Source organism: Entelurus aequoreus, linkage group LG23, assembly GCF_033978785.1.
Source record: "Entelurus aequoreus isolate RoL-2023_Sb linkage group LG23, RoL_Eaeq_v1.1, whole genome shotgun sequence".
Classification (NCBI taxonomy): Eukaryota; Metazoa; Chordata; class Actinopteri; order Syngnathiformes; family Syngnathidae; genus Entelurus; species Entelurus aequoreus.
The window spans coordinates 1,304,723-1,329,722 of record NC_084753.1 but is presented as its reverse complement, the minus strand read 5'-3'; the positions used below and the strand labels follow the sequence as shown (position 1 = coordinate 1,329,722).

Below are 25,000 nucleotides of genomic sequence, written 5' to 3'. Positions count from 1 at the left end.
GCAAATCACCCGATCTCTGTCCCACCACCCTTTCCTCAGCTAGCCAGCTGCTAAGCTAGCGCGGAGAAAGGCAGCGCCGGTCAGTAAGAAGCTACTCCTACAGACCGCGACCACTTCCCTGAGGACAGCAGGAACTTCACTCGGTGACAGAAAACACTGTGAGTAATGGCTTCCTGTGCGTCTTGCACCATACTCACGGAGAGGTTGGCTCTGCTAGAGGGCCGTGTCCGCCAGTTAGAGCAGAGTAATGTCGTAACTTTAGATGTTGCGGACACATCTGCTAGCGTTAGCTGTAGCGAGCTAACTAGCCCAGCTTGTAGCAGTCCTAAGCGGCCTACAAGCTACGGTGTACCGGTTGAGACGCATAATAGATTTAGCTCTTTAGCTAGTCCTACACCCCAGTCTACCGGGCACCACACCTTAGTTATAGGGGACTCCATCACCCGAAACATAAAGCTTAGCAAACCAGCCACAATAAAGTGTATCCCCGGGGCCAGAGCACCTGACATTGAAGCTAATCTTAGGGAGCTAACTCGCAACAGGCCTAGTAAACACGTACGACAGGCTAATCGCACCACTAATTATGCGAATATAGTTGTACACGTTGGCTCCAATGACACTAGAATGAGACAGTCAGAGATTACAAAGAGAAACATAGCCAGGACTTGTGATCTCGCCAGAAAGATGTCCAGGCATCGAGTAATTGTCTCTGGCCCCCTGCCTGCGAGAGGCAATGATGAGAGATATAGCAGATTAGTCTCGCTTAACAAGTGGTTGGCTAGCTACTGTAGGACGCAGGGACTAACGTTTATTGATAACTGGCCCTCTTTCTGGGGCAAACCAGGCTTGCTGATGAGAGACGGCCTTCACCCTAACCAGGAAGGCGCCATCATCCTGTCTAGAAACATAGACTACTATTTAAGTCTCACTTGACTGACTACACTAGAGCAAGCCCGGTCACAGGCAATTACAATGTCTGTTAGTCCGGGTGAGGAGTCAGTTAAGCTAGAACTAGCCAGCGCCAGGCTGGATAATCCATGTACGCATAGCAATTCTCTTAGAATAATACACAATTCACATAATGTTTTTTCTGTTGTGTCTGTGTCAGAGGTGGACATGCATTCTACTGAGGTGGCAAATTATGATATGTCCAGTCTATTGCAGCACCAAGCAAACAATCGGAAAATTCCCGTCATATCAATTCCTAGATATGGTCGAAACTATTTAAAGTGCACTACGCATAATAAACGCAACATTGTTAATATTGCCACTACGGATAATCTTAACAAAAACTCGTCAAAACAGCCCAATACCTATAATATGGGCTTTTTAAACATAAGATCATTGTCTCCCAAGGCGTTATTGGTTAATGAGGTCATTAGAGACAACAATCTTAACGTCATTGGTCTTAGCGAAACCTGGCTCAAACCGGACGAATTTTTTGCGCTCAATGAGGCATCTCCTCCTAACTATACGAATGCGCATGTTGCCCGCCCTCTTAAAAGGGGAGGGGGTGTCGCACTAATATACAATGAAAATTTCAACCTTACCCCTAACCTAAATAATAAATATAAATCGTTTGAGGTGCTTACTATGAGGTCCGTCACACCGCTACCTCTCGACCTGGCTGTTATCTACCGCCCCCCTGGGCCCTATTCGGACTTTATCAGTGAATTCTCAGAGTTCGTTGCTGATCTAGTGACGCACGCCGACAATATAATCATAATGGGGGACTTTAATATCCATATGAATACCCCATCGGACCCTCAGTGCGTGGCGCTCCAAACCATAATTGATAGCTGTGGTCTTACACAAATAATACATGAACCCACGCATCGCAACGGTAATACAATAGATCTAGTGCTTGTCAGGGGTGTCACCACCTCCAAAGTTATGATACTTCCATATACTAAAGTAATGTCCGATCATTACCTTATAAAATTTGAAGTTTTGACTCTTTGTCAACAAGCTAATAATAATAATAACTGCTATAGCGGCCGCAACATTAATGCTGCCACAACGATGACTCTTGCTGACCTACTGCCTTCGGTAATAGCACCATTCCCAAATTATGTCGGCTCTATTGATAAACTCACTAACAACTTTGACGATGCCTTGCGCGAAATTATTGATAGTATAGCACCGCTAAAGCAAAAAAGGGCCCCTAAAAGGCGCACCCCATGGTTTACAGAAGAAATTAGAGCTCATAAATTATCATGTAGAAAACTGGAACGCAAATGGCGCGCGACTAAACTTGAGGTTTTCCATCAAGCATGGAGTGATAGTTTAATAACTTATAAACGCATGCTTACCTTAGCTAAAGCTAAATACTACTCAAATCTCATCCGCCTCAACAAAAACGATCCTAAATTTCTGTTTAGTACAGTAGCATCGCTAACCCAACAAGGGACTCCTCCCAGTAGCTCCACCCACTCGGCAGATGATTTTATGAATTTCTTTAATAAGAAAATTGAACTCATTAGAAAGGAGATTAAAGACAACGCATCCCAGCTACAACTGGGTTCTATTAACACAAATACGACTGTATATACGACGGACACTGCCCTCCAAAATAGTCTCTCTATTTTTGATGAAATAACATTAGAGGAATTATTACAGCGTGTAAGTGGGATAAAACAAACAACATGTTTACTTGACCCACTTCCTGGGAAACTTATCAAGGAACTGTTTGTATTATTAGGTCCATCAGTGTTAAATATTATAAACTTATCACTTTCCTCCGGCACTGTTCCCCTAGCATTCAAAAAAGCGGTTATTCATCCTCTGCTCAAAAGACCTAACCTCGATCCTGACCTCATGGTAAACTACCGACCGGTCTCCCACCTTCCGTTTATTTCCAAAATTCTCGAAAAAACTGTTGCACAGCAGCTAAATGAACACTTAGTGACTAACAATCTCTGTGAACCTTTTCAATCCGGTTTCAGGGCAAATCACTCTACGGAGACAGCCCTCGCAAAAATGACTAATGATCTATTGCTAACGATGGATTCTGATGCGTCATCTATGTTGCTGCTTCTTGATCTCAGCGCCGCTTTCGATACCGTCGATCATAATATTTTATTAGAGCGTATCAAAACACGTATTGGTATGTCAGACTTAGCCTTGTCTTGGTTTAACTCTTATCTTACTGACAGGATGCAGTGCGTCTCCCATAACAATGTGACCTCGGACTATGTCAAGGTAACGTGCGGAGTTCCCCAGGGTTCGGTTCTTGGCCCTGCACTCTTTAGTATTTACATGCTGCCGCTGGGTGACATCATACGCAAGTACGGTGTTAGCTTTCACTGTTATGCTGATGACACCCAACTCTACATGCCCCTAAAGCTGACCAACACGCCGGACTGTAGTCAGCTGGAGGCGTGTCTTAATGAAATTAAACAATGGATGTCCGCTAACTTTTTGCAACTCAACGCTAAGAAAACGGAAATGCTGATTATCGGTCCTGCTAGACACCAACATCTATTTAATAATACCACCTTAACATTTGACAACCAAACAATTAAACAAGGAGACTCGGTAAAGAATCTGGGTATTATCTTCGACCCAATTCTCTCGTTTGAGTCACACATTAAGAGTGTTACTAAAACGGCCTTCTTTCATCTCCGTAATATCGCTAAAATTCGTTCCATCTTGTCCACTAGCGACGCTGAGATCATTATTCATGCGTTCGTTACGTCTCGTCTCGATTACTGTAACGTATTATTTTCGGGCCTCCCTATGTCTAGCATTAAAAGATTACAGTTGGTACAAAATGCGGCTGCAAGGCTTTTGACAAAAACAAGAAAGTTTGATCATATTACGCCTATACTGGCTCACTTGCACTGGCTTCCTGTGCACTTAAGATGCGACTTTAAGGTTTTACTACTTACGTATAAAATATTGCACGGTTTAGCTCCAGCCTATCTCGCCGATTGTATTGTACCATATGTCCCGACAAGAAATCTGCGTTCAAAGAACTCCGGCTTATTAGTGATTCCCAGAGCCAAAAAAAAGTCTGCGGGCTATAGAGCGTTTTCTATTCGGGCTCCAGTACTCTGGAATGCCCTCCCGGTAACAGTTAGAGATGCTACCTCAGTAGAAGCATTTAAGTCCCATCTTAAAACTCATTTGTATAATCTAGCCTTTAAATAGACCCCCCCTTTTTTAGACCAGTTGATCTGCCGTTTCTTTTCTTCTCTCCTCTTCTCCCCTGTCCCTTGCGAGGGGGAGTCGCATAGGTCCGGTGGCCATGGATGAAGTGCTGGCTGTCCAGAGTCGGGACCCCGGGTGGACCACTAGCCTGTGCATCGGTTGGGGACATCTCTGCGCTGCTGACCCGTCTCCGCTCGGGATGGTTTCCTGTTGGCCCCGCTGTGGACTGGACTCCCGCTGATGTGTTGGATCCACTGTGGACTGGACTTTCACAATGTTATGTCAGACCCACTCGACATCCGTTGCTTTCGGTCTCCCCTAGAGGGGGGGGGTTACCCACATATGCGGTCCTCTCCAAGGTTTCTCATAGTCATTCACCGACGTCCCACTGGGGTGAGTTTTTCCTTGCCCGTATGTGGGCTCTGTACCGAGGATGTCGTTGTGGCTTGTACAGCCCTTTGAGACACTTGTGATTTAGGGCTATATAAATAAACATTGATTGATTGATTGATATGAGGTCCAAACATAAAGTCAGTCCTCGAGCACTGAGGAGCGCGCGAGACAGGCATACATAGAAACATGCAGATTGGCAGCTGACCGGCTGCCAATCAACAGCAGGTGAGGAGAAAAACAGCGCTCTGCGGGACACGCAGGAAATAGAACCAAAAAGAAGAGCACTGATAGGAAATACACACAAAACAAGGAAGCACAAACAGAAATGAAGTCACAAGTTTTACCGTATTTCCCGGACTATAGAGCGCACCGGTATATAAGCCGCACCCACTACATTTTAAAAGAAAACACATTTTCCATATATTAGCCGCACCGGACGAAAAGCCACAGATTTATACATGTTGTGAAATGGGTTATTTACTCGGGAATATCCTGTGAATGTTTATATACATACCTTAATTGTTTCCAAACGGTGTCTGTAACACGGCAGTAAAACGGTCGATCAAACAAAACAGAAGTCGTCGTCATCAGCTACTTTACTCAGGAATTTGTGAAACTGAAACAATACGAAAAGAATGCCATTGTCAGTTAATAATACTAACACAGACTCTCATAAACATGTTAGCATATTAGCTAATGCTAACGACGCTAACTTGATTATATTACAATAGCATGTACACATGAGAACACTCCTACAGACGGTTTAGTAAGTAACAATTGTTTTAATTATATTGCAAAACTTACAAACGTCGCTTGGAGTGATGAATGAGGAACCCATGCGAGTAAAAACGCTATGGATGGCTAGAAGGCGGAACGGCATTTGTAGTTTCGGTTCAAAGCTTTAAACAGCAGGAAATAATTTGAGGCATTCAGGAAGCAAACTCGTCCAAAAGATGGTGATCCATAGATTAGCCGCACCGTTTTATAAGCAGCAGGTGTCAAAGCGAAGGAAAACATGTTTATATTTGAGAATTTACGGTATTCTTTGACACCTTTTTGCTTTGTCATTTGTCATTTTCTACCGCTTGTCCCTTTCAGGGGTGCGGGGGGTGCTGGAGTCTATCTCAGCTGCATCCAGGCGGTAGGCGGAGTACACCTTGGGCAAGTCGCCACCTCAAAAAGAATGCCATTGTAAGTTAATAATAGTAACACAGACATTAATAAACGTGTTAGCATATTAGCTAATGCTAACGATGCTAGCTTGATTACATTACGATAGCACGTACAAATACGCATGGAAACGCACACTCTTATAGACATCACACATAGGATGCTTTAGTAAGTAAGAATTGATTTAGTTATATTGTACAACTTACAAACGTTGCTTGGAGTGATGAATGAAGAATCCTTAGAGTAGAAACGCTATGGACGGCTAGAAGATGGAACGGCACTTGTAGTTTTGGTTCAAAGCTTTAAACAGCAAGATATACTTTGAGGCATTCAGGGAGCAGCACCTACAGGAAGCAAACTCGTCCAAAAGATGGTGCTTAACACACCATTTGAGTGTATTTGCGTGCATTCCGCGATTGACTCCACCCCCCGCCCGTGACCACGAAAGGGAAAAGCGATACAAAATTGATTGGATAATTAAAACTATTTACTTTATGGCCGTCAGCAAAAAAAATAAAAAATAAATCCATACATTTGCCGCACCGTTTTATAAGCAGCAGGTATCAAAGCGTAGGAAAATCTGATAATAGTCTGGAATTTACAGTATCCTTTGACACATTTTTGCTTTGTTATTTGCAGTGAGAGAATATATGATAATATTCACGGGTAGAACAATGAAAACAATTCAAAATCTTTAATATTTTATTGTACGTATTCTCACGATTCAATTCAATTTGGATTCTCGTTCAGTGTTATACTTGACACCATTTTGTTTTTGTCATAAGTTACGTTCACACGGCAGGTTAGGATGTCCAATTCAGGTTTTTTTTTTTTTTTTATGTCAAATCCGATCTTTTTAGGTAGTAATTTTACATCACAAAAAAATGTCTAACATGAACCTAATCCAGGCCTGGGCAATTATTTGGACTCGGGGGCCACATTTAGAGAAATAAATGTGTCCGGGGGCCGGTATATATCTATTTTTAGGAAAACTAATACAAAACCTCACAATAAAGTCTGATTGAATGCTGAAAATGTTATGCCAGGCCACCTTAACAAAGGAATGGAATTGTATTTTTTTCTATGAACGATAAAACCCTGAATATTGACAACATATGAACGTCACACCCCCTGTCAATCGACATATTTTACAATCAAGCCAAATGCAACAAACACAGCGAAGTATGAACGCGAAGGGTAAAAAACCAAAAAACATCTACAATCTGATATATCTGATACATCGCTAAGCTTTAGAACTTTCTTGTAAAAATCTCCTTCCGCGTCTGACCCTGACACCCACATTTCAGGCTCTGGAAACCCTCTGTGGAAACGCTCCCCACCCACACTGAGCTGCTGTGACGTAGATTACCATAGTAACTAGTAGGGTTGTACGGTATACGGGTATTAGTATAGTACCGCGATACTAATGAGTTTGAGTTTGAGTTTGAGTTTATTTGGAACATGCAAGCATACAACATGATACATCACAATTTCCAGTTTCTTTTCAACATGTTCGAAAAGGAGTAGGAGGAAGCAGAGTTTATTTAATCCTACCCCCTTTTCTTTACATAACAGTTGCAAAACTTTTTGTTCACTTCCTGTTCACAATTTTTTCACAATAAACTCCATAAGTAATCACAATAAGAATAAATAAATAAATAATAGTAAGAATTTAATAATAATAATTGGTGAGGTAAGTCATATTTCATATGATGAGATAAGTGAGATTACTTTAAGAATGAATGAATGGATGGATGAAATAAATTGAGAATGTTTGTCATGGTTCTTCTTCTTTGTACTTTGTAAACACTTTAAGTTTGAAGAGTTTCTTGAAGTGGATCATATTAGTACATTGTTTGATTGCTTTGCTTAATCCATTCCATCATTTCATTCCACATACTGATATATTGAAGGTCTTAAGTGTTGTACGTGCAAACAAATATTTTAAATTACGTTTTTCTCTAAGAATGAATGAATCATATTTGGTACCATACCGCCTCTGAAAAGTACCGGTCCGCCACACCCTAAGATTCTTTGTTAAAATAAAGCCAATAATGCCATTTTTTCTGGTCCCCTTTATTTAGAAAAGTATCGAAAAGTATCAAAATAATATTGGTATCAGGACAACACCAGTCACTAAAATATCATGCAAAAGCGCAGATTCCAAGCATTGAAATACTTACACTACCGTTCAAAAGTTTGGGGTCACATTGAAATGTCCTTCTTTTTGAAGGAAAACGACTGTACTTTTCAATGAAGATAACTTTAAACTAGTCTTAACTTTAAAGAAATACACTCTATACATTGCTAATGTGGTAAATGACTATTCTAGCTGCAAATGTCTGGTTTTTGGTGCAATATCTACATAGACCCATTTCCAGCAACTATCACTCCAGTGTTCTAATGGTACAATGTGTTTGCTCATTGGCTCGGAAGGCTAATTGATGATTAGAAAACCCTTGCGCAATCATGTTCACACATCTGAAAACAGTTTAGCTCGTTACAGAAGCTACAAAACGGACCTTCCTTTGAGCAGATTGAGTTTCTGGAGCATCACATTTGTGGGGTCAATTAAACGCTCAAAATGGCCAGAAAAAGAGAACTTTCATCTGAAACTCGACAGTCTATTCTTGTTCTTAGAAATGAAGGCTATTCCACAAAATTGTTTGGGTGACCCCAAACTTTTGAACGGTAGTGTAGTATAGTAGAAGACTCACGGTGTTTAGAAAACATGGCTGCACATCATAATGGCAGCTACACTTTACATCTTAAAGATCTAAAAAAAATATTTTGGAATGTCCGGCGGGCCAGAATGACCTAATCCGACCCGCGTGCATATGTGACGTCATGACGGAATGGTTCCAATTTCATGGATTTTGTGTATTTAAAGTTCACATTTTCGAAGGAGGATTATTATACATTTTTATGTTCTCGAAAGTTTGCGGGACATTTGCTTTGATGTTTGCTCCGAAGAACTTGCAAGCGAGCAGTCGGAGACGGGAGCGGCGGAAGTTCCTAAAACATTTCACTCTCACCATTTATCTACCGTCTACTTTGGCGAATCATTTTGAAGACCGATTGTTCGGACTGCTGTCGCGGTCCTCGGATACATATCCGATTTGTATCCACATACGAAAAGTATTTGAGAGATTTTGAATTGCACTGTTCACAATGACATGATTTAAATCCGATACTGGTCACATGTGGGCAGAACGAAAATAATTCAGTGTAAAAAAAGGCCTAAGTCATTGTCGTTTAATGGTCATCTAAATTTAGTTTTACTCAAATAAATTGACCTGTTAAAATGACTGATAAGCCTAGTTTTAATTTTTCTTAAAAACACTTTTACTGGTTTTTACTGGCCTATTATTGAAATTCCGATATTTTTTTGTAACCTGCCGAATTTTCAAAGCACGTTTCAAGTTCCTAATATTTTCGTCACGGAGTTTATGCATCCCCTTGTTTCTCATAAAAACATACTTGCCAACCCTCCCGTTTTTAGCGGGAGAATCCCGGTATTCAGCGCCTCTCCCGACAACCTCCCGGCAGAGATTTTCTCCCGACAAACTCCCGGTATTCAGCCGGAGCTGGAGGCCACGCCCCCTCCAGCTCAATGCGGACCTGAGACTGAGTGGGGACAGCCTGTTCTCACGTCCGCTTTCCCACGATATAAACAGCTTGCCTAACGAATTCAAACGAATGGAAACAAGAATTTCAGTTCATCCAGGACAGTTCGAAGGGGAAGGTGTATGTTGCCTGTAAATATGTAGAACAGACTGCTCCATTGAACACGGTGGCCGAAATGATATACTCATCATGAACGGAGAAGTTAAACAGGACAATACTGCCATCTAATGGATAGCCACAGGAACACTGAAATTCAAGTATTTCTTTTATGTAAATAAAATAAATAAATATATCTAGCTAGAATTCACTGAATGTCAAGTATTTCAAACATATATACATATATATATATATATATATATATATATATATATATATATATATATATATATATATATATATATATATATATATATGAAATACTCGAGTTGGTGAATTCTCGCTGTAAATAACCACGCCCCCAACCACGCCCCCCGCCCCCAACCAACCCCCCCCACCCCCTACCCCCCCACCTCCCGATATTGGAGGTCTCAAGGTTGGCAAGTATGCATAAAAATGAAGTTTTCAGACGTAAGCACACCATATTCCTTGGGTATTTAATTGATTGGCAAGTTCTATTTGTAGGCGGCCGAGTTCAACGCCTGGAACGAGCGTGTTTGACCCCCAACAATCAGAGATAGGTCTCTGGTGAAAGAACTCATCCGTCATTGTCTCGGGTCTGAAAGTGAACATCGTCCATTATGTTCCCCCTCTGGACTAACACCCAAAACAACAACATGTCATCAGGATATCATTGCTGATTCTACAAACTCCGGTTTGGTTCTGCCCTTCAGTCTGTTCGGGAACATCTCCTTAGGACACCGTAAGCAGTTGCAGTAAACTAAACTTACCGTATGTTCCGGAGTAAAGAGCGCACCTGCATATAAGCCACACCCACTAAATTTTAGATGAAAACAATATTGTTTCTATGTATTAGCCGCACTGGACTATAAGCCGCAGATATATACGTTGTGAATTTAATTACTTACACAGAGATATTTTGTAAATGTTTGTTTACATACCTTATGTGTTTCCAAACAGTGGCTGTGACACGGCAGTAAAACGGCTGATCAAACAAAACAGAAGTCATCGTAATGCACAAACTAGCTCTCCAATCAACTGAACAGACTCGATAACTCCACGGTGATGTTTTGGTGAATTTACTCAGGTATTGGTGAAACTGAAACAATACAAAAAGAATGCCATTGTAAGTTAATAATACTCACATTGACACTTGTAAAAATGTTAGCGTAATAGCTAATGCTAACAGCGTTAGCTTCAGAAAATGATAACACGTACAAATATGAATAAAAACAGTCCTACAGATATCACACATGGGACGGTTTAGTAAGTAAGAATTGTTTTAGTTATATTGTAAAACTTACAAACGTTGCTTGGAGTGATGAATGAAGAATCCAAATGAGTAAAAATGCTATGGACGGCTCAAAAACACAAGCTCAGTCCAAACAGAAGGGCGACGCAGCACCTGCGGTGAGCAAACTCATCCAAAAGATGGCACCATTGCACCAACATTAACACACCAACTTAGTGTATTTGCTTAATTGTTTAGTTTTTTTTTTAAACTATTTGCATTATGACCGTCAGCAAATAAAAATCAATTAATTAGCTGCACCGTTTAATAAACCACAGGGTCCAAAGCGTAGGAAAAAAGTAGCGGCTTGGAGTCCGGAATTTGCAGTAAATTGATTGAATTCATTATTGAGCTCATAGTAATCAAACAAAACAAAGCTCTCAAGGTTGTAGATGACAAACATAAAATATAATTGTGGTGAGGCGTGGCCGGCAGACCGACAGCGAGGCAGGGCACGCCGGGGCCGACCCCGAGATGGCGGCGAGGAGGCGAAGAGGCTTGGCCGGCGGGCCAGCGGCGAAGCGGGGCGCGTCAGGATCGTTGCCGTAACAAACATCAGATGCGTGGATCGCCCGGCTGCGCACAATTGTGTAATTCCCCCTCCCAGTGTGTAAAAGGGTGGAAGCCGAGAACGACGGTGCAGAAGGAGTTGGAGAGCCAGCAGCGAATGAGGAGCGGAAGCGACCAAGCGGGAGACGCAGACGAAGACGAGGGAGGCTGAAAAGCGAACCAAAGAGCGAGCAGAGAAGAGGAGCTGAAAAGCGACCTGCACTAAGGTTTATTTGACAAAATAAACAAAGTCACAACCCTGCTCGAGGTAATGTCTGTGCTTGGTGGTCCATGGAACCCGGTCGACAGTGGAAGTCTGTCACAATAATGTATGAGTCAAAAATTAACCATCTAAGGTTGAGAAAATCTTGACTTGCGAGACATCGGTGTTGGGAGTCACATGTTCCGAAAATTGTTATGATCCAAGCGATTACGTAATGATTCATTTTAATATTGTGATGATCAGATAAGTTTCAACAACACATTTTTTTTTTACCATATTTAAATACTCCAAATATCGACAATGGTACCTAAGTTTACGCTTGTAATTCGGTCCAAAACCAAATAATACGAAAATAGAAGCATTTTTTTCCCATAAATGTGATTTATTTATTTCAGACAATTTAAACATTCTATAGAGAATAAGTATACATAGAAAAAAAAAAGATGAAATTAAATGTATGAACAAACTACAGCTGTCTTTCACATACCGTAATTTCCGGACTATAAGCCGCACCTGACTATAAGCCGCACCAGCTAAATTCAGGGGAAAATACAGATTGCTCCATATATAAGCCGCACCCGACTATAAGCCGCAGGGTTTTGATGTGTAATTAGCGTAGTATATAGGGGTTCCTGCTACCACGGAGGGGATTGTCGGGACAGAGATGACTGTTTGGGAACGCAAAGCCTCCCATTTATTAACAATAAATATTTCAATCATTCAATCAAACTTTCACATCTTTGACATGGCGAACAGCATTCGTGCAGAGTACAAATATTACAACGGTGCAAAGTAATACAAAGTGCTCGCCTGTACGTTATCAAAATAACCAGCCTACCGGTATATGACAAGTCAGTCTTTAATCATTGTGTCATCGTCTTCCTCCTGCGTACTAAAACCACCGAAATCCTCTTCGTCGGTGTCGGAGAAGAACAGGCCGTAAATAAGCCGCACCCTTGTATAAGCCGCAGGGACCAGAACGAGGGGAAAAAGTAGCGGCTTATAGTCCGGAAATTACGGTAGTTTTTATTGTCAAATTTGATTCTTTACATTTTGCACGTTTTCACGTTCTTGCAGTTTGAACCAACATTTGTTGTGGGGCAGACTGGCTCACACATGGGACGGTTTAGTAAGTATGAATTGTTTTAGTTGTATTGTAAAACTTACAAACGTTGCTTGGAGTGATGAATTAAGAACCCATACGAGTAGAAACCCTATGGACGGCTCGGAGACGGAACGACACTTACACTTCTGGTGTAAAGCTCAGTCTAAAGACAACGATAAAAATGTTTGTCTTAGTAACCGTCAACAAGGTTCATTTTGTTGACTAAAAATGTTGGTCTTAGTTGTCATCAACAGTGTTTACATTGTTGTTGACTAAAAATGTTTGTCTAAGTTATCGTCAACATTGTTAATTTTGTTGACTAAAATGTTTGTCCTAGTTATCGTCAACATTGTTCATTTTGTTGACTAAAAAATGTTCGTCTTAGTTATCGTTAGCAGTGCTTAATTTTTTGTTGACTAAAAATGTTTGTCTAAGTTATCGTCAACAGTGTTATTTTTGTTGACTAAAAATGTTCGTCTTAGTAATCGTCAACAATGTTAATTTGGTTGACTAAACATTTTTGTCTTAGTTGTCCTCAACAGTGTTAATTTTGTTGACTAAAAATGTTTGTCTTAGTTATCGTCAACAGTGTTAATTTTGTTGATTAAAAATGTGCATCTTAGTTATCATCAACAGTGTTAATTTTGTTGATTAAAAATGTTTGTCTTAGTTATCATCAACAGTGTTAATTTTGTTGACTAAAAATGTTCGTTTTAGTTGTCGTCAACAGTGTTAATTTTGTTGACTAAAAATGTTCATCTTAGTAATCATCAATTGTGTTAATTTTCTTGACTAAAGATCTTAGTCTTAATTATCATCAACAGTGTTAATATTCTTGACTAAAAATGTTTGTCTTAGTAATCGTCAACAATGTTAATTTTGTTGACTAAAAATGTTTGTCTTAATGTCGTCAACAATGTTTAAATTTGTGTTGACTAAAAATGTTTGTCTTAGTTATCGTCAACAGTGTTAATTTTGTTGACTAAAAATATTCGTCTTAGTTATCGTCAGCAGTGTTTAATTTTTGTTGACTAAAAATGTTCGTCTAAGTTATCGTCAGCAGTGTTTAATTTTTTTTGACTAAAAATGTTCGTCTAAGTTATCATCAACATTGTTGATTTTGTTGACTAAAATGTTTGTCCTAGTTATCGTCAACATTGTTCATTTTGTTGACTAAAAATTTTCGTCTTAGTTATCGTTAGCAGTGCTTAATTTTTTGTTGACTAAAAATGTTTGTCTTAGTTATCGTCAACAGTGTTAATTTTGTTGATTAAAAATGTTCGTCTTAGTTATCATCAACAGTGTTAATTTTGTTGACTAAAAATGTTTGTCTCAGTTATCGTCAACAGTGTTAATTTTGTTGATTAAAAATGTTCATCTTAGTTATCATCAACAGTGTTAATTTTGTTGATTAAAAATGTTCGTCTTAGTTATCATCAACAGTGTTAATTTTGTTGACTAAAAATGTTTGTCTTAGTTGTCGTCAACAGTGTTAATTTTGTTGACTAAAAATGTTCATCTTAGTAATCATCAATAGTGTTAATTTTCTTGACTAAAGATCTTAGTCTTAGTTATCATCAACAGTGTTAATATTCTTGACTAAAAATGTTTGTCAATGTTAATTTTGTTAACTAAAAATGTTTGTCTTAGTTGTCGTCAACAGTGTTTAAATTTGTGTTGACTAAAAATGTGTGTCTTAGTTATCGTCAACAGTGTTAATTTTGTTGACTAAAAATATTCGTCTTAGTTATCGTCAGCAGTGTTTAATTTTTGTTGACTAAAAATGTTCGTCTAAGTTATCGTCAACATTGTTGATTTTGTTGACTTAAATGTTCGTCATAGTTATCGTCAACAGTGTTAATTTTGTTGACTAAAAATCTTCGTCTTAGTTATCGTCAGCAGTGTTTAATTTTTGTTGACTAAAAATGTTCGTCTAAGTTATCGTCAACATTGTTAATTTTGTTGACTAAAATGTTTGTCCTAGTTATCGTCAACATTGTTCATTTTGTTGACTAAAAATTTTCGTCTTAGTTATCGTTAGAAGTGCTTAATTTTTTGTTGACTAAAAATGTTTGTCTAAGTTATCGTCAACAGTGTTATTTTTGTTGACTAAAAATGTTCGTCTTAGTAATCGTCAACAATGTTAATTTGGTTGACTAAACATTTTTGTCTTAGTTGTCCTCAACAGTGTTAATTTTGTTGACTAAAAATGTTCGTCTTAGTTATCGTCAACAGTGTTAATTTTGTTGATTAAAAATGTTCGTCTTAGTTATCATCAACAGTGTTAATTTTGTTGATTAAAAATGTTTGTCTTAGTTATCATCAACAGTGTTAATTTTGTTGATTAAAAATGTTCGTCTTAGTTATCATCAACAGTGTTAATTTTGTTGACTAAAAATGTTTGTCTTAGTTGTCGTCAACAGTGTTAATTTTGTTGATTAAAAATGTTCGTCTTAGTTATCATCAACAGTGTTAATTTTGTTGATTAAAAATGTTCGTCTTAGTTATCATCAACAGTGTTAATTTTGTTGACTAAAAATGTTTGTCTTAGTTGTCGTCAACAGTGTTAATTTTGTTGACTAAAAATGTTTGTCTTAGTTGTCGTCAACAGTGTTTAAATTTGTGTTGACTAAAAATGTTTGTCTTAGTTATCGTCAACAGTGTTAATTTTGTTGACTAAAAATCTTCGTCTTAGTTATCGTCAACATTGTTGATTTTGTTGACTTAACTGTTCGTCATAGTTATCTTCAACAGTGTTAATTTTGTTGACTAAAAATCTTCGTCTTAGTTATCGTCAGCAGTGTTTAATTTTTGTTGACTAAAAATGTTCGTCTAAGTTATCGTCAACATTGTCGATTTTGTTGACTTAAATGTTCGTCATAGTTATCTTCAACAGTGTTAATTTTGTTGACAAAAAATCTTCGTCTTAGTTATCGTCAGCAGTGTTTAATTTTTGTTGACTAAAAATGTTCGTCTAAGTTATCATCAACATTGTTGATTTTGTTGACTAAAATGTTCGTCATAGTTAGCGTCAACATTGTTCATTTTGTTGATTAAAAATGTTCATCTTAGTTATCATCAACAATGTTAATTTTGTTTACAAAAATGTTTGTCTTAGTTGTCGTCAACAGTGTTAATTTTTTTGATTAAAAATGTTTGTCTTAGTTGTCGTCAACAGTGTTTACATTTTTGTTGACTAAAAATGTTTGTCTAAATTATTGTCAACATTGTTAAATTTGTTGACTAAAAATGTTCGTCCTAGTTATCGTCAACAGTGTTAATTTTGTTGACTAAAAATGTTTGTCTTAGTTGTCGTCAACAGTGTTAATTTTGTTGACTAAAAATGTTCATCTTAGTAATCATCAATAGTGTTAATTTTCTTGACTAAAGATCTTAGTCTTAGTTATCATCAACAGTGTTAATATTCTTGACTAAAAATGTTTGTCTTAGTAATCGTCAACAATGTTAATTTTGTTGACTAAAAATGTTTGTCTTAGTTGTCGTCAACAGTGTTTAAATTTGTGTTGACTAAAAATGTTCATCTTAGTTATCATCAGCAGTGTTAAATTTGTTGATTAAAAATGTTCGTCTTAGTTATCATCAACAGTGTTAATTTTGTTGATTAAAAATGTTCGTCTTAGTTATCATCAACAGTGTTAATTTTGTTGACTAAAAATGTTTGTCTTAGTTGTCGTCAACAGTGTTAATTTTTGTATTAAAAATGTTCATCTTAGTTATCATCAGCAGTGTTAAATTTGTTGATTAAAAATGTTCGTCTTAGTTATCATCAACAGTGTTAATTTTGTTGATTAAAAATGTTCGTCTTAGTTATCATCAACAGTGTTAATTTTGTTGACTAAAAATGTTTGTCTTAGTTGTCGTCAACAGTGTTAATTTTGTTGACTAAAAATGTTCATCTTAGTAATCATCAATAGTGTTAATTTTCTTGACTAAAGGTCTTCGTCTTAGTTATCATCAACAGTGTTAATATTCTTGACTAAAAATGTTTGTCTTAGTAATCATCAATAGTGTTAATTTTCTTGACTAAAGGTCTTCGTCTTAGTTATCATCAACAGTGTTAATATTCTTGACTAAAAATGTTTGTCTTAGTAATCGTCAACAATGTTAATTTTGTTGACTAAAAATGTTTGTCTTAATGTCGTCAACAGTGTTTAAATTTGTGTTGACTAAAAATGTTTGTCTTAGTTATCGTCAACAGTGTTAATTTTTTTGACTAAAAATGTTCGTCTTAGTAATCATCAATAGTGTTAATTTTCTTGACTAAAGGTCTTCGTCTTAGTTATCATCAACAGTGTTAATATTCTTGACTAAAAATGTTTGTCTTAGTAATCGTCAACAGTGTTAATTTTGTTGACTAAAAATGTTTGTCTTAGTTGTCGTCAACAGTGTTTAAATTTGTGTTGACTAAAAATGTTTGTCATAGTTGTCGTCAACAGTGTTAATTTTGTTGACTAAAAATCTTCGTCTTAGTTATCGTCAGCAGTGTTTAATTTTTGTTGACTAAAAATGTTCGTCTAAGTTATCGTCAACATTGTTGATTTTGTTGACTTAAATGTTCGTCATAGTTATCGTCAACAGTGTTAATTTTGTTGAATAAAAATCTTCGTCTTAGTTATCGTCAGCAGTGTTTAATTTTTGTTGACTAAAAATGTTCGTCCAAGTTATCGTCAACATTGTTAATTTTGTTGACTAAAATGTTTGTCCTAGTTATCGTCAACATTGTTCATTTTGTTGACTAAAAATTTTCGTCTTAGTTATCGTTAGCAGTGCTTAATTTTTTGTTGACTAAAAATGTTTGTCTAAGTTATCGTCAACAGTGTTATTTTTGTTGACTAAAAATGTTCGTCTTAGTAATCGTCAACAATGTTAATTTGGTTGACTAAACATTTTTGTCTTAGTTGTCCTCAACAGTTTTATTTTTGTTGACTAAAAATGTTCGTCTTAGTTATCGTCAACAGTGTTAATTTTGTTGATTAAAAATGTTCGTCATAGTTATCATCAACAGTGTTAATTTTGTTGACTAAAAATGTTTGTCTTAGTTGTCGTCAACAGTGTTAATTTTGTTGACTAAAAATGTTCGTCTTAGTTATCGTCAGCAGTGTTAATTTTGTTGATTAAAAATGTTCATCTTAGTTATCATCAACAGTGTTAATTTTGTTGATTAAAAATGTTCGTCTTAGTTATCATCAACAGTGTTAATTTTGTTGACTAAAAATGTTTGTCTTAGTTGTCGTCAACAGTGTTAATTTTGTTGACTAAAAATGTTCATCTTAGTAATCATCAATAGTGTTAATTTTCTTGACTAAAGGTCTTCGTCTTAGTTATCATCAACAGTGTTAATATTCTTGACTAAAAATGTTTGTCTTAGTAATCGTCAACAGTGTTAATTTTGTTGACTAAAAATGTTTGTCTTAGTTGTCGTCAACAGTGTTTAAATTTGTGTTGACTAAAAATGTTTGTCATAGTTGTCGTCAACAGTGTTAATTTTGTTGACTAAAAATCTTCGTCTTAGTTATCGTCAGCAGTGTTTAATTTTTGTTGACTAAAAATGTTCGTCTAAGTTATCGTCAACATTGTTGATTTTGTTGACTTAAATGTTCGTCATAGTTATCGTCAACAGTGTTAATTTTGTTGAATAAAAATCTTCGTCTTAGTTATCGTCAGCAGTGTTTAATTTTTGTTGACTAAAAATGTTCGTCCAAGTTATCGTCAACATTGTTAATTTTGTTGACTAAAATGTTTGTCCTAGTTATCGTCAACATTGTTCATTTTGTTGACTAAAAATTTTCGTCTTAGTTATCGTTAGCAGTGCTTAATTTTTTGTTGACTAAAAATGTTTGTCTAAGTTATCGTCAACAGTGTTATTTTTGTTGACTAAAAATGTTCGTCTTAGTAATCGTCAACAATGTTAATTTGGTTGACTAAACATTTTTGTCTTAGTTGTCCTCAACAGTTTTATTTTTGTTGACTAAAAATGTTCGTCTTAGTTATCGTCAACAGTGTTAATTTTGTTGATTAAAAATGTTCGTCATAGTTATCATCAACAGTGTTAATTTTGTTGACTAAAAATGTTTGTCTTAGTTGTCGTCAACAGTGTTAATTTTGTTGACTAAAAATGTTCGTCTTAGTTATCGTCAGCAGTGTTAATTTTGTTGATTAAAAATGTTCATCTTAGTTATCATCAACAGTGTTAATTTTGTTGATTAAAAATGTTCGTCTTAGTTATCATCAACAGTGTTAATTTTGTTGACTAAAAATGTTTGTCTTAGTTGTCGTCAACAGTGTTAATTTTGTTGACTAAAAATGTTCATCTTAGTAATCATCAATAGTGTTAATTTTCTTGACTAAAGATCTTCGTCTTAGTTATCATCAACAGTGTTAATATTCTTGACTAAAAATGTTTGTCTTAGTAATCGTCAACAATGTTAATTTTGTTGACTAAAAATGTTTCTCTTAATGTCGTCAACAGTGTTTAAATTTGTGTTGACTAAAAATGTTTGTCTTAGTTATCGTCAACAGTGTTAATTTTGTTGACTAAAAATCTTCGTCTTAGTTATCGTCAGCAGTGTTTAATTTTTGTTGACTAAAAATCTTCGTGTTAGTTATCGTCAGCAGTGTTTAATTTTTGTTGACTAAAAATGTTCGTCTAAGTTATCGTCAACATTGTTGATTTTGTTGACTTAAATGTTCGTCATAGTTATCGTCAACAGTGTTCATTTTGTTGACTAAAAATCTTCGTCTTAGTTATCGTCAGCAGTGTTTAATTTTTGTTGACTAAAAATGTTCGTCTAAGTTATCATCAACATTGTTGATTTTGTTGACTAAAATGTTCGTCATAGTTAGCGTCAACATTGTTCATTTTGTTGACTAAAAATCTTCGTCTTAGTTATCGTCAACAGTGTTAATTTTGTTGACTAAAAATCTTACTCTTAGTAATCGTCAACAGTGTTTATTTTGTTGACTAAAAATGTTTGTTTTAGTTATCGTCAACAGAGTTAATTTTGTTGAGGTTTTTCAGCCGTTTTTGACCATTCCACCTTCAAAACTTTCTTCTTAGTTGGGACAACAAAACCACCGTTTTTCTTTTCGTACAAAATCCCGGTTTTCCCGAAATTCCAGGAATCTCGTAATACCCCTTTAAATTCAAACTGTTGCTACATCAACATTTTTCAACCAATTAAAAAAATGTAGCACCGACCTATTCATATCATCTCAGACAATTGTGCTAATGTCAATATTTTAAAAAATTCCCGGTTTTCCCTGAAATTTCCAAATGTCCTATTCAAATAAAAGGGAACATTTTTCAATTTTTTTAAACCCAAATTTCAACCATTTCAACCATCCACCAACACTGTTCTTCCCATTCATTGAACGTAAAACATGTTTTCCTTTTACCAAAATTCCTGGAATTCCTGGTAATTCTCTCCCCATTGACAATGAATGGGAAATATACAAACCTCTCTATATCCCACATTTCTCACCCGATTTTAACCGTTCCACCATCCACACACTCCACTCACCCTGGACATCCACGCACATATGTCATTCACAAGTTGATGTAATGTACTCCAACTTTCCAAACACTGTAGACTTTTCCAACATGATACATTTCCTTTGACGACGGCTCCGTTCCTTCACCACGATTCCCTAGTTAGTCCCTAGTTCCCCTTTCCTGTATCTTTGTGTTTATTATTCGTTCATCACCGAAATCTCCATAGCCCGAAGTGACTTGGAATTTCCCAACTGGGCTCTGAAATCCTGGCAAGGCGAAGGCACTGACAGGTTAACCTGCACTTGACTTATAGGCGCGTAGCTTTGATTGACACAGAACAGCCACCTGGTGACAGCCGAGCCGGTTTTCCTTGCGGCCGTTGGATACGAGCCACGCTGTGTTTGTAGCGTCTGTCCTGGGAAAAAAAAAGGTACAGGCAATCCAAATGTGCGACATTGTCTCTCGATGATGTGGGACAATAAACAACTAGAAAATTCCGTGCGGAAATTTGATGGGCCTGCTATCTGTGCCCTGGACCTCTGGCCGGGGGTCGTCGGAAGTCGCCGTACTTTTAAGATGGTGTCTGAATCTGTGAGTTTTAGGTGGAACAGTACAAAATGAGCTATAGAGCTAGCCTAAAACATTAGCATGCTTACATTAAAATGTAACACTCAGCATGTGTGCTGAAAATGGCGTGCTAACAGTTAGCATGTCTCACATATTAACACTAGAAGTCCCAGCATTTTTCTGTCTACCTAGAAGACCCAGAGAGGGGTCATTTGGCCCGACGCTTTTCCCGAATACACTAATCACTCATTTTGTTATGGTAATGAGGCTGTTAGGGGCAGTTTGTCTAGGTAGACAGAAAAATTATACATGTGGGAAATGCCGAAAGGAGCAATGGCAGTGCCAGGATTGTGAGTGACTGCTCAAATGTATGTCAGTCACGTTTACATGGACATGGTTTTTCATTCTTTGTAAATATGCTTTTTTCTTTGTAAATTTTTTTTTTTAAACTATTTTTGGCACACAAAAATAACAATTGCTTCTGCAACAACCCTCCACACCAAAACTGGGAAAACAGTTGCTTTTTCATTCTTTGTAAATATGTTTTGTTTTGTATTTTTTTTAACAATAAATGTCAGAGTGTTGATCCCTTCATTCTGTTGATCCTTGCAAAAACACACACAACCTACCTCAGAACTAAAGCTTGAGCTGTAAGGTCCCCTCCCCCACACAGGCTCAAGTGGCCCCCTGCCGTGTGCCACTAACAGCCACATTTTCATAACAAAAGGAGTGTCCACAGGGGGGACTAGGGGTCAAATGACCCTCTTGTGGGTTTTCTAGGTAAAAAGGCCAATTGGCCCCTCTCTGGGACTTCTAAAGTAACACGGCTGTAAGGTGTATGGGTGTGGAAGTAAATAAAAAAGTGAAAAAAAACGGGGGGAAAAAGTCGGCATGCTAATATTAGCTTGCTAGCATGCTAACGTTTGCATGCTAACAGTTAAAAAGTGTCACGTACCAAGTTATCTGACTCTGGGGTAAACGGAAGCAAATTTAGCTTGAAAAATATCACGCCTGTGTTAGCATGCGAGCAAGCTAACGTTAGCATGCTATCAGTTAGCTTGTGTCAAAAGTAGACATGTGTGCGAACAAAATGAGATGTTAAGCACCGAGCTGCGTGAAAGTATGTCTGAGCTAAAAGAGGAGGTCATCTCGTCTTTTTGGCGTTTGTCTCAGAGCAATCGTCCATTAAAAGGGTAGGTACCCATTTAATTGGCCCATTTTTTTATTTATTCGTGAACAGCATCACCACGGTAACACGAAATGTTGCCAACTTAAAGTACCGCCGTAGTCTCGAGTGAGACCTTTCCGATGGTATAACATATGTGGGGGTTCGCTGGCCGATCCGTCTCGTATTTATCGTAAGAAAACGCGGGGAACTATAATAATAAAAATTTAAGTATGAGGAATAATAATATGGGCTGCTTGCACTGTTTAATCCAGTGGTGTCCTAACTCTTTGATTTGGGGCCCGCATTGTCCTAAACAAATTTGGCCGGGGGACAATTAAATGTACATATGTTATCAAAATGATGGATATTTAATTAAAATAAAATTTTATTTTTTGACTCCTACCTTGTTTACTTCCTTAAGGTTTTGTAATCAATCAGCAGCTAAAATGCGCCAAACATGGATACGTGTGGAGAGTGTTTTACATTTTCCCATCATGCACTCTAATAGATTTAAACGGGTGTACTTTTGAATTGTTTTTCATAATATCCCCAATGTTAAGTGAGCAGCGTTATGTGTGTTGACCTTTATGTTAGTTGCATTTTTTTGGCACCATGACTAGGGAAGGTTGTTTGGATTGTGTCATAAAACTAAATATTGTGCTATTATTTTAAAGTACTTTCATGGATTATATAATTTACTCACTGGCTTTTGTTTGATATTGTGATATTATGACAATGTGAGTAAATTAAATAATCCATGAAAGTACTTTAAAATAATAGCACAATATTTAGTTTTATGACACAATCCAAACAACCTTCCCTAGTCATGGCGCCAAAAAAATGCAACTAACATAAAGGTCAACAGACGTAACGCTGCTGATGTGAGTAAATTAAATAATCCAAGCAAGATGGTGGCAAATATGTAGCATTCAGAAATCGTCTGGTATTTAAGTATAATTTGAAAGCACGCCGCGATGCGAAGCTTTGTTGAACTCATGACGTCTCGCGGGCCAATTTGAAGAGGTTCTCATGGGCCATAGATCGGCTCTCTTGGTTGCTTTGTTGGGTCTGCTCCTATCTCTGGCCATAAGTGAGCAGCGTTATGTGTGTTGACCTTATTGTTAGTTGCATTTTTTTGGGGCTATGACTAGGGAAGGTTGTTTGGATTGTGTCATAAAACTAAATATTGTGCTATTATTTTAAAGTACTTTCATGGATTATTGAATTTACTCACATTGTCCGCAAGATGGTGGCAAATATTTAGCATTCAGAAACCGCCTGGTATTTAAGTATAATTTGAAAGCACGCCGCGATGCGAAGCTTTGTTGAACTCATGACGTCTCGCGGGCCAATTTGAAGAGGTTCTCATGGGCCATAGTTCGGCTCTCTTGGTTGCTTTGTTGGGTCTGCTCCTATCTCTGGCCATAAGTGAGCAGCGTTATGTGTGTTGACCTTTATGTTAGTTGCATTTTTTTGGCGCCATGACTAGGGAAGGTTGTTTGGATTGTGTCATAAAACTAAATGCTGTGCTATGATTTTAAAGTACTTTCATGGATTATTGAATTTACTCACATTTTCCACAAGATGGTGGCAAATATTTAGCATTCAGAAACCGCCTGGTATTTAAGTATAATTTGAAAGCACGCCCCGATGCGAAGCTTTGTTGAACTCATGACGTCTCGCGGGCCAATTTGAAGAGGTTCTCATGGGCCATAGATCGGCTCACTTGGTTGCTTTGTTGGGTCTGCTCCTATCTCGCCGGAAGTTGCCAGACCCGTCAGCGATTCTGTTCTGTCTCCCTGTAATGTTTGTCTGCCCTTGAATGGGATTGTGCTGAAAATCTTAATTTCCCCTCGGGGATTAATAAAGTATTTCTGATTCTGATTCTGATTCTGATTCTGATTCTGATTAACCACTCCCTTAGAGAGCCGCCAAAAAATATGTGTTTCTCAGCTGTGGTCCAAATGGGCTCGGTTGTAATACACTTTTCCACCACTTGTGGCAGTCATGACAATATCAAACAAAAGCCAGTGGCTAAAGTCATAGAGAAGTTTCTTAAGCGCAAAAAAATATGACTAAAATGGTGAAGCTGTCATTTTATTGAGTTTAGTTATAAAAAGAGCATATATATATTATAATTATTTATTATTAAACGTGTTTATTTATCTAACATAATTGTGTGGAAATTAATTTGTATGAGTGCCTTTTTTTCAGTATAATTAATTAGTATTTAATGTTTGTATTTAGCCTGACCTAAGACTCGATATTGGTCTTCGTGATTAACACATGCTTTTATATAATTTGCCAGAATTGTAAACCGTAAGTACGTTAGATATAATTATTGAATATGATTAAGATCAGGAGTAAGATTACTAATTCAGTGTTAATATTTAAGTGGTATTTGGTTTAAGATACCATAGCAAGGTTAGTAACAACCTAACCCAGGGCCGGCCCGTGGCATAGGCCGTATAGGCAAATGCTAAGGGCGCCGTCCATCAGGGGGCGCCACGCCAGTGCCACAAATGTTGGAGAAGAAAAAAATAAAAAATAAAAAGTTGGTACTATTATTTCTAAATACAAAAAATAATCCCAAGTTAATTAAAATGCAAAGTAAAGCCTATTTAATAGAAATATTATTTGTTACAACATTACGCCCCTCCTCCCCCCGCACGGTGCGCCCCCTCCCTTCCCATATCATGACTCTTTTTGGACGTCACCACATCTAGAAACCAACACAAGATGTCAAAACGACCAAAACTGTCAGGTGCCCAGGGAAGAAAAAATAGAAAAGAAGAGGAGGAGAAACGAGAAAAAGACAGAGGTAGCAGGTATGTAACGTTAGCCTACATGAAATTATTTGTCTGTTACAGAATGTGATAGTAACCTGGGTTTTTAGCATTAAGCTAAAGTTACATGATTCTGCAATTGCTAATCAATAAATAGCTAGTTCTGTTTTAACGTCGGGTTAATATTGTAGAGGGGGCTAAATTGTTATGGAAAATAATAATGTAACGTTAGGTAATTACAGTACTCCCACCTTACATTCCTCAGGGACATTTGTATTAGATCTTTTAAGCAGGTGTTTTTTGTTTACATTGTTATTGCCTTCTGGTTAGCTAATGTTT

At 37.3% G+C, this 25,000-nt stretch overlaps 1 long non-coding RNA gene across 1 annotated transcript in view; it reads right to left on the bottom strand.

Moving 5' to 3' along the window:
* LOC133640917 (uncharacterized) overlaps nucleotides 1–25,000 on the bottom strand; it is a 92,766-nt gene that overhangs the window by 895 nt on the left and 66,871 nt on the right. The window contains exon 3 of the long non-coding RNA XR_009824219.1: nucleotides 5,060–5,161. This is a non-coding gene — a long non-coding RNA (uncharacterized LOC133640917). The remainder of the gene's footprint in view (nucleotides 1–5,059; nucleotides 5,162–25,000) is intronic.